The sequence below is a fragment of the Dermacentor andersoni genome, chromosome 3 (assembly GCF_023375885.2).
Source record: "Dermacentor andersoni chromosome 3, qqDerAnde1_hic_scaffold, whole genome shotgun sequence".
Taxonomy (NCBI): Eukaryota; Metazoa; Arthropoda; class Arachnida; order Ixodida; family Ixodidae; genus Dermacentor; species Dermacentor andersoni.
The window spans coordinates 84,146,399-84,159,415 of NC_092816.1; the positions used below are offsets into that span (position 1 = coordinate 84,146,399).

General features: G+C 46.4%; 1 protein-coding gene and 1 long non-coding RNA gene across 2 annotated transcripts in view; one reads left to right on the forward strand and one right to left on the reverse strand.

The window, feature by feature from the left end:
- Positions 1 to 7,633, reverse strand: part of LOC129380421 (uncharacterized) — a 27,282-nt gene extending 19,649 nt beyond the window's left edge. The window contains exon 1 of the long non-coding RNA XR_008608429.2: positions 7,556 to 7,633. This is a non-coding gene — a long non-coding RNA (uncharacterized lncRNA). The remainder of the gene's footprint in view (positions 1 to 7,555) is intronic.
- The window catches only part of LOC126544105 (Na(+)/dicarboxylate cotransporter 3-like), a 105,331-nt gene continuing 99,883 nt past the window's right edge, over positions 7,570 to 13,017 (forward strand). The window contains exon 1 of the mRNA XM_050191323.3: positions 7,570 to 8,406. The gene's annotated coding sequence lies outside the window, so the exon portion shown is untranslated. The remainder of the gene's footprint in view (positions 8,407 to 13,017) is intronic.

Genomic DNA, 13,017 nt, shown 5'->3' on the forward strand with positions numbered 1-13,017 from the left:
TTTCCACTGTAAGCACCATACACATATACGATATATTTAAATAAATACAAAGGAGAAAGTTTATTACATTTTTGAAAGAGAAGGAGGTGGCCCATTAGTAATTATTTCTAAACGTGTGCATAGTCTATGCCTAGAGAATGAATATGTTGCTCTATGTTCACCTCATATCTAATTGCTTTGCGGGCTCTTTTGACCCTGACAAAAAAAAACAAAAAACTTTAGGCTTCAATGACCCCTTCGGCACAGTCTTTTATCAACGGCGTGTGAAATGCACGTGAATAATGTGTGTCTCAGTATTGTTTCTCTTTCCAGTGAGCAATGCTAACGACTAATGAAAAACAAACTTCTAATAGTTTACAAAATGTATTAGGGATGGAAACATCGTCACTTGCATGCAGAGGTCATAAATATATACAGGGTGTCCCAAGTACCTATCAAGCACGAAGCCTTAAAAAAATAAACAGCAATCCATTACTCAAACAAAACCTAGTGCATATTGTTTCCAGTACAGTGGAGTAGCTACCAGTAATTCTTTCTTTACTGAGCTTTAATTATGTAATTGTAATTAATTATCTAACTCGAGATGTACTCTCCTAATTATCAAAGCGTCAATGAGGCATTCGAAGGCACAGCCAAGGGACATCTAACTGTGGTGTTTTCAGCGATGTACTAATTGCGTGCTAATTTTTTCCGACTGATAAATGAACCCCGCGAAATACGAAAACTACCATGTGACTGCGCGCCAACCCGCATCATAAAGCAGCACCCTCGAACAAGCTCCCTCTGAGTTAGTCAGAACGAAATAAAGGAAATAAAGAAAAACATCGTGATCGAGCTAGTTCCTTATCTGCCGCGCCCCGGCCGAAGTAAAACGTCGCGTTCGGCGGTGTAGACAAGCTATGATAGCTGTTGTCTTAGCCTAGATAAAGTGAACGAATGTTCCCTCTTTTTTTTTTTTTTTGCCACAAAACCTATCACCACAGAAGTGAATTGACAACGTCAGTGCAAATGTTTAAAGGTGCGTTTTTTTTTCGTCCCAGTCGCCATCTCTTTCTCTAATGAGCAGAAGGAAAACATGATCTTTGCCTTGGGAGCTACGAATGGCAACAAGAGGAAGGCTGCAAATATATATCAGTCATGAAAGTGTGGCGGTAGGCCAAATGCATGGACTATCATATGAAATTATGAAAACGTGAGAAAAACCGGCAGTTTCAAGAAACAGCGGCGGAGGACTCCATATTTGAGTCCTAGCCTACGCACGCATGTTCTAACATATATAGCCTCAAACCCTAATGCTAGTTTGCGGGACGTGGCCGCCCAGGTACCAATTTCCGAGTCATCAGTTTGGAGGATTCTAAATCAGTCGGCCTTTCATCCGTACCACCTTAACCCACACCAATTCTTGGGAGATAGGGGCCAGCAGAATCGTCTAGGTTTCCCGGATTGGGTCCTCACAAAACCCCATGATTTACCGGACTTTTTGAGGAACATGATGTGCACAGATGAAGCCAAATTTTGAGAAACGGCCAGGTAGACTTGCATAATGCACACTATTGAAGTGACTCCAGTCCCCACTGGGTAAAGCCCAATCGGCACCAGTACCAGTGGTTGTTCAATGTGTGGTTCCGAATTTACGCCGGTGCTATAATCAGTCCCATCTTCTTTGATCACACACTTACCGGACAGCGTTACGTGGATGAAATCCTTGGAGGAGTGGTGTATTAGTTTTTCAGCGAAGTCCCGCAGTCACGTCTTCCACTTCTGGGGTTTCAGAAAAGATGGGGCGCCAGCACGAAGCAGCAGCCGAACACGAAAGTGGCTGGATGCGACTCGTCATGGGCAATAGGTTGGAAAGGCAGGGGCCAGTAAATTGGCTGGCTAGGTCACCTGACCTCTTTCCACTCGATTTCTTTCTTTGGGGTTATGCACGATTTCTTTCTTTGGGGTTATGTAAGCACGATCGAGACGGGCGTCAGATTAGCTCAAGGCCAGGACAACGAATGTCTGCCCTAGAATTCCAGCGTCGGTCATCAAGAAAGTCACTGAAGATGTGATAAAGCGGACTCAGTATACTGCGTAGCTGCAGAAGGGGGCCTATTTGAACACGTCCTATATATAGGCAGTCGCTGGTGTTCGACGGCGCTTACGAATTCATAAATATCAAGAGCACACTGAAATCTGATTTTTTATTTTATTTTTTTGCAGGCGTCCCGATTGCCAATTCGGCTCATCTAGAAATGGTATTCTTGAAAACATCGGTTTTGCCTTTTCTCTACACGCGGGTCGCTTCCCGGTCTGTTCATTACGCTTTTATTTTTTGCCACGAAACTGTTTTTGCAGCACGTATACACTCTCATAAAAAATAAAACCGTCACTTTAATTTGGCTTTGCTCCGCAGGAAGCTTCTGGCGCGAAATATAGCAGCGCGCGCACCCTCGATGCGGTGCGAGCAGAGGCGGGGTTTTGAAACAATCCATGCCTATTCCATTGCTTTTCGCGTTTCGTGCGTGGTCAGAGCGGCGCTTCGCCCACGTTATCAAGGGGCCTTTGTTATCAGTGTGATCAGTCGGCCTTGGGAGACGGATAATAAGTGTGACGTAGAAATGAGAGGATGGAACGGCTGCGAAGTCGCGAAACCAGCTATTGGTGCTCCTTCCGTACCACAGGCAAAGGAGTTTTTTTTATTATTATTATTCAAGTACCCAAAAGGGCCCATACGGGTATTACATAGGGATGTTACGATAAGTTAGTGATTGATACAGAATACGCGTTTAAACAGATAATGGATGTTAAAATAAAAACACAAGCAGAAAAACAGGAAAAGAAAAAAGACAGTAAGAGCAATACAACGAAACGTCCTAAACGTCGAACATACCTATCGAATTAAAATGGGTGTTACACAACATCAACGTAACTTGGTCACTTCATGCAAGGAAAAATTCTTGAAAAAAAGGCACACATACCAGCAGATACTGCATGAATCAATGAAAATCACAACCAGAGAAAGGTTTATGCAGTACAAGTGACTCTAGGTTAACCTAGAACAAAACCATTTGCGCAAGGACATCAAAATATGGTGATGAAAGAAAAAGTAAAGTAAGAGTAAAATAAGAAAATAAGCGCGCAATCACACAGTGATGCCTATAACAAATGAGCAACAGAATACTACGTTAGTACTTTCAAATAGTGTTTTAGTTTTGGTAGGAAATCATCATGACTTAGAGCTTATTCGATCTCATTCGGTGATATATTCCAGTGATATATAGCGAGAAAGAGGGGCGAGTGACTCAAGAAGTTAGTGCGCGCAAGGACGGTCTGCACTTTAAAGGAATGATCAAGGCGCGGGAAGATACGATGGGCGGGCTTGATGTGGCATGCGCTGAAATATAGCTTGCGAAAATGAAAAAGAAGTCATATCAGCCTTCGATTTTCAAGCGAGGAGAGATTTAGAAATATTTTAATGTTAGTGATGCGAGAAGTTCGTGACTAATTTTTCGTGATGAAGCGGGCTGCTTTGTTTTGGACCGACTCGAGCATGTTTGTGAGGTACGACTGACGCGGATTCCAAATAAAAGACGCGTACTCCATCTTCGAACGAACCAGTGTCGTATAGGCTAATCATTTAGTGGACTTGTTCGCCGAGTAAAGGTTACGCTTTCAATCAGCTTATTTGAGGGCACTGCTTTATGATGCCGGTGGGAGCGCAGTCGCGTGGTATTTTTCATATTTCGTGGCGTTTCTTTATCAGTCGGAAAAAAATTGTACGCAATTATTGCGTCACTGAAAACACCGCAGTTAGACGTCCCTTGGCTGTGCCTACAAATGCCTCACTGATACTTTGATGATTAGGACAGTACCCCTCGAGTTAGATAAGTAATTATAATTATCTAAGTAAATCTGAGTACGCAAAAAGTTACTGGCGGCTGCTGCACTATACTGGAAACAATATGCACTAGGTTTTCTTCGAATAACGCAATTGGATATTTTTTAATGTCTCGGTGCATGAGAGTTAGGTCACCCTGTATAATTCACTCAGTAACCGAAATGAGACAAAGTCGGATTCCCCCGAAATCGCAATCAACCGCAGTCATGTGCAGCAGTGCTTAGACTCGGGCTCATAGCAAAAGAGCAAAAGAAAGAGCGAGCTACAGAGGCTGCAGTTTCGCCGGAAAGGCGAAGCAGTTTTTATGATCGCGAAGTACACGACAATTACAGGAAGGAAGATTACACCACCGAGAGACGCCAGATGCTTGGTGGTGTGAGAGGACTGAGGTTGTAAAATTGGACTGTCTCCTACTATGACGTCTTTTAAATTCTCATATAAAGCCGTCACTTCAGCGAACGATTGTTCGAGGTCACACGAAGTTTCCTCAAGTGCGAGAAATATATATATATATATATATATATATATATATAGGGGGTGTTCGGAAAGCTAGTCGCCCCCCCCCCCAAAAAAAAAAAAAAACATGTGCCAACTTTCCGCCTATGGCAGTGGGTATGGAAATGTTGATGTAATGCCACTACATGACTCTACCGCCTCCTTACTGGGCTCTTTGTCTGGTAATAAAGGCAACACAAAGAAAGCTAGTCGATCCGTTTCGGACGTAAGGACATCTGTTAGCAAACTTCTGTTGGTAGCTCGGTACACGAATGTGAACCGAATAAAAGCACCGAGTCAATTGTATTTACGGAAGCACGATCGTTAAGATTTGCCTTAAATAACACGAAATGGCACACGGTAGCCCCTTTTGTCACATTCCATTAAAAAAAAAAAGCACTGATGATTCAAAGGTATCTGCTTCTATATAAAAGTAAGTCATAATTCTCTAATCATATAAACAAGCCACTTATTTTTATTAGGGGGATTTACCGTATACGCCATATTCTGTAAAACAAAAACGAAAAATGCACAAAAGGGTTCCATGTAAACGTATGCCTCCCTGTGTGATGCAGGTACTGCATCAATGAGTTAGCGCATTTCTTGTCCGTTATGCAACGGGGGTAAACTTCATACGGAACATTCTGCTTTAGTTTGGTCTCCCTGAGCATCTTGTGATTAAAGACTTCGAGCTACCATCTGCGCGCTCTTTGAATTTCTGAGTCACAAGGGTTTCGATTTCGGGGCTGTGAATTTCGGACACGAATAGTATTTACGTACACTTACGTCTTATCTGTACATTCCCATCCTCACCACTCATACCACGATATTTCTGGTCTTCCCTTTCGTTTTTACGCAGTGGATGGAGCAGTTTTACCTCCCTGGCTACCCTCTGCATTTCGTCAAATTGACATCTTAAGAAAAAAAAAAAAAAATCTCACTGCGTCAAGACCACCAAAATTATTAATGGTAAAAGAATACATGAGTATATAAACATTGAATGCAGTCCAAGTTTTATCCGTAATAACTAATGCTTCTATTTATTTATTTATTTATTTATTTATTACTGCTGCGTGCGCCAGAAATGCCTAACTGCGTGGTGTCTTAACCTGGCCCCTGCACGTCTGTTCTACACCTTACGTCAAGTTGAGGGGAAGGGACGGTAGCCCGTACGTATACGCCGAGGGAAGAGAAGGAGAAAAAAAGAAAGCTTATTGTGTGGGAAACATATCGCCTGTTAGAATTACCTTGATGATGCTAAAAATAAGGCCTGTAGACTTTCACGCGCAGAAAACATACTATATATAGTCTTTCGGAGAATTCCTAATCCTTTCCAAATAGGAGTGATATTTGACGGTCAAGCCACATGTATAGTTGCTCTGTCAATAAAGTAAGAAGTGATTGCCATTGATATGATTTCGTTCGAAGAGTGCAACATATGCCAGTCGTTCCCCAGAGACACAGTATAGACTGCACATAGGAACGTCCCAGTTTTGTTCCTTAGCTTATATTGTTTGATCAGTGACTGTTTCTTTGCCATTCCCGGAGTTCCTGATCTATGGCAGCCGCCACGCGCTTTACATTCGATAAATCTTGCCCATTCCAATCACATCTGACGAAGATGAGATAACTAGTATGCCCTCCCGACAGTGTTTTCGGATAGCGTCTGTGTTAGCCTTTACAGTGTTGTGTATCAGCAAATGAAGCCTTGAGGCAGGATGTGCGATTGTTTTATCTCTTTCACGATGAGTTACACATCTTCCAAAACATTTTAGGCCTCTTGATATGATATGCGCCGCTAGACGCTAGGCAGTTAAGATAACTAATCATTCAACTTGCTTGTCTTCAAATCGAAACCATTCTTCGTTTTTTAAAGTTTCTTTTGTTTGTTTGTTTGGCTGTATGTCTCGACTACTTCGACAAGACCCCATAAAGCGATGAAATACGGGATTAATTTTCATCGGTAGGCGCAAACAGTGTTTGTGCCTGTGACAATATTGCACTGATTGCGCACACATATTCTAACTTCGCTCCGAGTATCGAGTAGTCATGTGGTTAGTCATGCGTGGTGGGTGCCGTGGTTAGGACTTCGTAAGTGAAACATGCGTAAGAGTTAGATTACACAACGGCGGGGAGTACCGGTTCTAAGAAAAAAAAAAGATCTTGGACAAGACAAATATCTTTGTCCTGCTGAACCTGCTTAGTCAGCAATGATGACAAACAGGTGGCGAAAAAGAGTTGTCGAATCCCAGTCGCGAGGAAATGTAGAAGGGTTGGCTAGAGACAGATCAATAAGAAAATCGCCGAAAAGAATTGAACTCGATGCGGTCAGACTTATTACGCAACCGGAGGCAGCGGGGACGCATTTACGCCGCGCACTGGCACGAGGAAGTGCGCCTTCGTTTTTTTATTTCCGGTTCCAACTTCCAGTCGTGGACCCTCGCGAACCTTTCGGGGCTATGCCGGGCAAAGACCACGTGGTCGGCGCCATGCGTCGGCGTCGGGATCTCCTTGCACGTTTCCGAAGCCGTGCGCCCGAAGCGAACCCGAAGCACTGGGGTAGCGCCCCCATCGCAACTGGCGGCGGCTCTCGGAGTTCGCCACCGGTCGATATATCGAGAGAGGAGGGAGAAAAATAAAAATAAGAGCTCGCTGGGATTTTCGTTTTTATCCATCCACGCCCTCTTCCCCAATTGCTTCTCTCGTTCTCTTCTTTTCTGCTTAGCGGTCGTTCGGTACGTTTCGTTGCGAGATGGTTCAACGTAAATTCCTTTCCTCCTCTCTGCCATTGCGTATCGTGCTCGCGTCTACCGGCTCTCAAGGAAAGAATGAAAGAAACAAGAACTCTGAGGGGAGAGAACACTGTAGGAGGCAGGGTCCGGCGAGAGACCAGTTAAAAGGCGTTCTCTCCTCCTCTGGCTTCCATTTATAGTCCGTTCTTTCCATCTGCGGGTCCAGAAAAGAAAAGCCCGTCGCCGAACGGACGCGCACGAGGGCCGCTCTCTCCTCCTCGTTTCTGGCGGTGGCAAGTGGGAGAGAGAAAGAGCGAGAGACAGAGGTTGCGTAGAAAGGAGGGCGAGAAAGAGCGGCTGAGGAAGTGAAAAACCCAAATAAATATGGCGGCAGCCGCCGCGAACGAGCAGCCGGCGCCGCCGCATCGTACTAGCGCGCGCTTACCGAGAAGCGTCGCCGCCGTCGGTTCCGGAAGGCGGTAGCGCGGCTGTAGGAGCATAAAGGCGGCAGGGAACTTCGGAGCGGTTGCTCTCCGGTGAGGACTCGCGTCGTCTTCAGCGCACGAGTGCCGAGAGTGCAGCGAGGGCCTGCCATCGTCGTCGGTGTGCGCCGGTTGCAGTTGCGGAGGAGTGCGCTAGAACAACGCGCGCGCGTGCACTTCGAAGGTGTGGGCAGTGGTGTGAGCCCGGCGTGTTTGCAGTACCACGCATCCCCGAGGACCCATCCGTCGCAGAGTACTGCCTGCTTTTTCGTCTGCTGCGCGCGGTGCTGAGCTCAACGGCTGCTGCTGCCGCCGCCGCTGCTTCGGCGCCCAGTTCTGCTACCTCGGTGGTCGCCCACATCGGCGGCCGAGAGAAGCCAGCGATCGTTGTGGAACCCCGACTGTTGCTCCATTTGCGGCTCGCGCAAGCGTGTGTGGCGGGCGTCGGGGAAAGGTTGTTGCCTCGAGGAAGGAAGCAAGGGACTCGTTCGTCCCTCGTTAGTGTCCACGCATGGGAGCGAGGACGGCGACCACTGCAGAATACTCGGCGACTACCCCTGCTGCGTGTCTGGCGCGGCTACTCGGTGCCGGTGCGCGGGAGAAGAACTGAACAAGCAAGCGCTCCGCTGATCTGAAGAGGAAGGATGCTTGGCCGCGAGTAGAGCGAGCACGTGGTGTCCGCCGTTGTGTGTCTCTCTCTGCTGGCACCGAAGAGGCCGGGCCGAGACTCGGGTTGACATTTTGGAGAGCGCCCAAGAGAACGCCGGCCCGAACCACTCCATCGACGCGGCCTCCTCCTTTGCGGCCTTTTCAGGTGAGAGAATTCTGGCGCAAACCAGGGTTTTTGAACCGCATTCTCACTTCTTTTTCTCCTTCGCTGGCTGCTCTTTCGTGGTAGCGCACGCGCGCCATGCTTCTGTTCACCGCGCGCGCCGGCGCGGCGTGTCTGTCTGCGTGTTCCTTTCTTTCTCCGCCTCTCGCATCATCAGCGGTGCGTTTAGCGAGAGCGCGGCGCGCCGTGCGTTTTCGTTCGTCATTCCTTTTGTCACTCTTGTTCATTCATTCTCCGTAGTAGTGGCAGTAGCGGCAGAGCAACATTAACGACGTGTCAAATGAACGTGCCCTCTTTTAGCGCCATGCTCTGTTCAAATTTCCTAGACATTTTGTCCAGCACTCATGACAAGCGGTACGTTAGGCGGAAGCGCTTTCGTTCTTGATGCTTTATGAGGACGTGGCTCTGGGCTAGGAACGATGATTTCCCGATCAGGAGAGAGATGAACGGAGACGCGTCCCTCGCTGCGCGGTGGGACATATTGACGGGCGGCGAGACTCCGTCGAGTCGCGCGCGCATCAATATGCGCGAGAAATGCTGAGCGGTTGTACTCTCATAACGCGGTAGCAGGCTCAAGGGGTTCATTTACAAACCCAAATGAGCCACTTTCACTTATCTGCAGGAGATATAGACGAAATTTGCATATCGACGTGCTTACAGACGTTCATTTGTACTGGAGCTCATCAGTTCCATGCGATGGCCGGTACGTTTTGTTTCACGCCGAATAATAGAAGCGGCTATGGAAATGCACCGGGTGCTTTGTTATAGCCCCTGCCACCGACAGTCCATTCGTGTTAAGCAAGGGGAGAGGTTGAGTGAATAAATGAATGTTTTAATGCAGTTGAAGTGTACACACACACACACACACACACACACACACACACACACACACACACATATATATATATATATATATATATATATATATATACACAACGTAACTATTTCGTCTTAGTTGGCAGCATCAACTACCTACGGCGTGTAAAGGAAGAAGCAATCTTTCTCAGAGAAGCGCCCGAATTCTCGGAGCTCCTAAGAGAGTTCGAGGGGGTCCACGTGGCCGGCCTGCCCTAAAGCGAAATGCGTCATTCAACCAACATCGTTGAAGAGTGAGTGAGGCGGCACTTCAGACATTTTGAGCGATGTGTATCGGCATTCGAATCATCTGTCCTCATCCGTTTAAATCGAATTGAAATCACAAAATAGTACTGATCATTAAGCCGAACTATCAGCCTTCACTCGAGCCTGAAATATTGATTCCTCGGGCCCAACCCTTCGACGTTGTTGATCGTCAACCGTGAGCGTCGTCGGGGACATATAAGTCCGCTTGAACGCTGTACTGGCATCCTCAATGTTTCTGGTTGTCACTGTCGTAGTTCGGCTTCGCGTTCTTTGAAGGCCCGCAATCGCGTGCTGAGAAACCTTTGAGCGACTTGCGCATGTGGCGCTTTACAGAAGTGCTGCAAGCTGTGTCTACTGCCGAACATTCATGTCGACCAAATTCTTCATGAACATGTTCGCGCTGCATGTCCAGTTACATAGACCCAACAAAGTACCGAAGTCACGCACCTATTACGGTCAGAGTTTAGGCGGCTACGAGCGCTACTGCGCCAAGGAATGTTGCAATACACTGTAGCCTCGTCAGCCACCGTTGGCGTATCTTATGGTAAGGGGTACGGGTTGTCAACCGTCGAGAACTTAGCGGGGCACTCTCGAGTTTTGGGTAAATGCCCCGAGTACCGGCTTGGCTCAGTCGAAACGGCCAAATGTCCCGACTTGTCTTTCTTTTTTTTTTCTACCGAATAACAATCAATACACCATCAAAATTAATCATATTACATTCTCGAATATTACGTGCCAAAACCAAGACCTAATTACGAGGCACGCCGTAGTGGGGGACTCCGGGTTAATCGCAGTAGCCGTGATTAAATAAACTCAGTGGACATGACTGCTTTTTTTTTTGTTTTAGTGTATGCAAGTTTCGTTGCTACTGATAGCCGACGGTACGTGGATCGTCTGAAACAAAATCTATTGACAAATTGCGCTGGATGTTGCTGTTCTTTCATTTGTGAGAGCGAAGATGAAGCTCCGCTTTTCACGCTTTCTGTGCAGAGTGTTTCGTAAAATGGCCTTTCGGGGATGATTAAACAGATTTTCTAATCGTCAGTCGTCTTTGGCACTTTGAGAGCTTCAGTACTTCTGTAACGTTCCAGTACTTTCCGTGTTTGCATCCTTAACGCACAACCTGGTCGACTGGTTCTCGCCGCAAATAAAAAAGAACAGCATTAAAGACCATCTTGATTCATTAGTGTTAGCTTTCATAATCTATGAAACTATATGTTCGAAAGATCGAAAGTTTGCTTGGTGCTTAATTGTTGCTATTATGTAATGTCATGTCGCTGTTACTCGGCAGTGGTTGTTACAATAAAAGCCTGGCTTGTTACACAAATTGAGGCATACAGAAGGAGCAGGAAAACTAGACACCGTTTTTCAATCGCAGCGATTATTCGGAAATGGAGTGAAACCGCACAGAACCGTGATGCCGTCAAGGACCTAAATTCCTAAATCCTAGAAAACTGAAGTCCTAGATGTATGATAATATGATGGTATATATACCACCATACATATCAGTCAGTGACAACAAGCTAAACGTGACCGAAATCTTTGAACTGCGCCGTCATGTTTACAATCTAAAATAAATATTCTCGAAAGCACTCGCTCGTCCTAAACCCTCTCTGCTGTTCCAGTGGCTCAGGCATAAAAGGGAAGAATCTCTACAGCGCAACTCCCGACGCACTAACAACCTAACCACGGTCGATAGAATCATTACTGATAGCGCTGCCTGTAGCTAACTCGCATTTCAGCGGGCTAAGCAGACATGTCACCATGCTTTCTCGATTCCCGGAAAACGTCGCCACCAGGCACGTATAGACGACTGCGCTGTCTGGCCTTATTGAATGATCAACACGGGAGAGTAAAGCGTTGAGCGTATTAATGGAAACGCCAGACAACTAAACTAATAAGCAGTAATTAATTGTGCACACTCATCTGCGGTGAATGTTTTATTTATTGTAGCGCACGAAGAGACCGAAAGTTCGGGGCAAGAAGATGTATTTGCGGAGCGCTGTCGCGACAGGCTTCCGCGAAAACGATGGAACAAGAGGACTGACCTTTTATAGGAAAGTTCGTTCTGATCACAGTATCGTCGACTGCTGCAGTCATATTTGTGCGCCGTTGGTCGGCAAATTTCATCGCCGGCGTTAACGGCGCGCTTAGCGATGTTAACGATGATTACCTTTGGGTCAAATGTGAGGATTAAACGAATGGTCGTATGAATATAGTCGTGGGTATGTAGTACACAATCAAAACGGCGCAGTAAGAGCACACAGACAAGACGGAACAACACGAGTGTTCGCTGGCAACTGACGCCTACCGGGAAACGATGAAATTATTAAATCACAATTTCAGGTCTGAAACGAGTATTTCATTCAGGTAACAACCTCGCGGCCCACATGCCCTAGACTACTCTTCCTATTGTATAAGTGTCTAGTTCAAGGCCCGCGTTTCTTTTCAATGTTGTCGAAGGACGGAAAGAATTCAATGAGGTTCGGTGAAGCGTCCCATTTTCCAGGAACAATAGCTCTTTCTTCGGACTAATTTACTTTTATTATTATTATTTTACCTAGGTGCAGACGCAATCGGCGCGGTTTCACGAAGACGTTGCTTTATTAGAGAGTTTTAGTTGAGCGTCCTTACAGTGCGCTCCGCTCCGAGCTGCCCCGCTAAGCCACAGCGGAGCGGCGGGCAATTTTCACGTTTTAGTTATACGTTTAGCGTAGCGGAGCGGACCTTTCGTAGTTGCAGCGCCCCCTGGCCAAATTCAGGGTAATGAAAGAAAATAAGAACACCTATTGATCACTCTTATACATTAAAACGTATATATATATGTATATATAACTTATTTCTGCATGAAGTATCTAGACGTGCATTTGTAATGCGTTACCGGTCCATTTTATGCAATGAAAAATAAAGCGCCGTCTTGGGAAACGCCACGTGATAGCCAGCGCGCTTGCTTTCAGCATCCAATCCAATCCTTTCTGACGCCAACGCTAGCCAAACCGCTGCGCAGCACGCTCCGCTCAGGCAGCTTCTTAGCGGACCGTGTTCCTCGCTCCGCTATCCCGCTTACGGCTAAGCGGACGGCGCATGCGCATTCGCGCTTCCGCTCCGCTTAACTGCTTAGCGGAGCGTAAACACGCTCAACTAAAACACTCTATTTTTGTGTGCTTGACAACTGCAGTCGGTTCCAGCAGGAAAGTCCCTGAGATCGAGTTGTATCTCGAGCCCTATGCCAAACATGGTGCCATACAATTCCTTCAATGGAGAGACGGTTCAGAGTGCTTTGAAGTATCGCGGGCTTGGAGCTATCGTTAAGATGGTGCGCTTGTGGAGGCTTCGGCGCGAACGAATTCAGACAAGGGACTGAGTAAAGCGAAAAAAAAAAAAGAAACAAATGAGAGAGAGAGAGACAAAAGAACCGTTCGCGTTGGAACAGGAGGCGAAAGATTTCTCGATGAATGATCCGTGATAAAC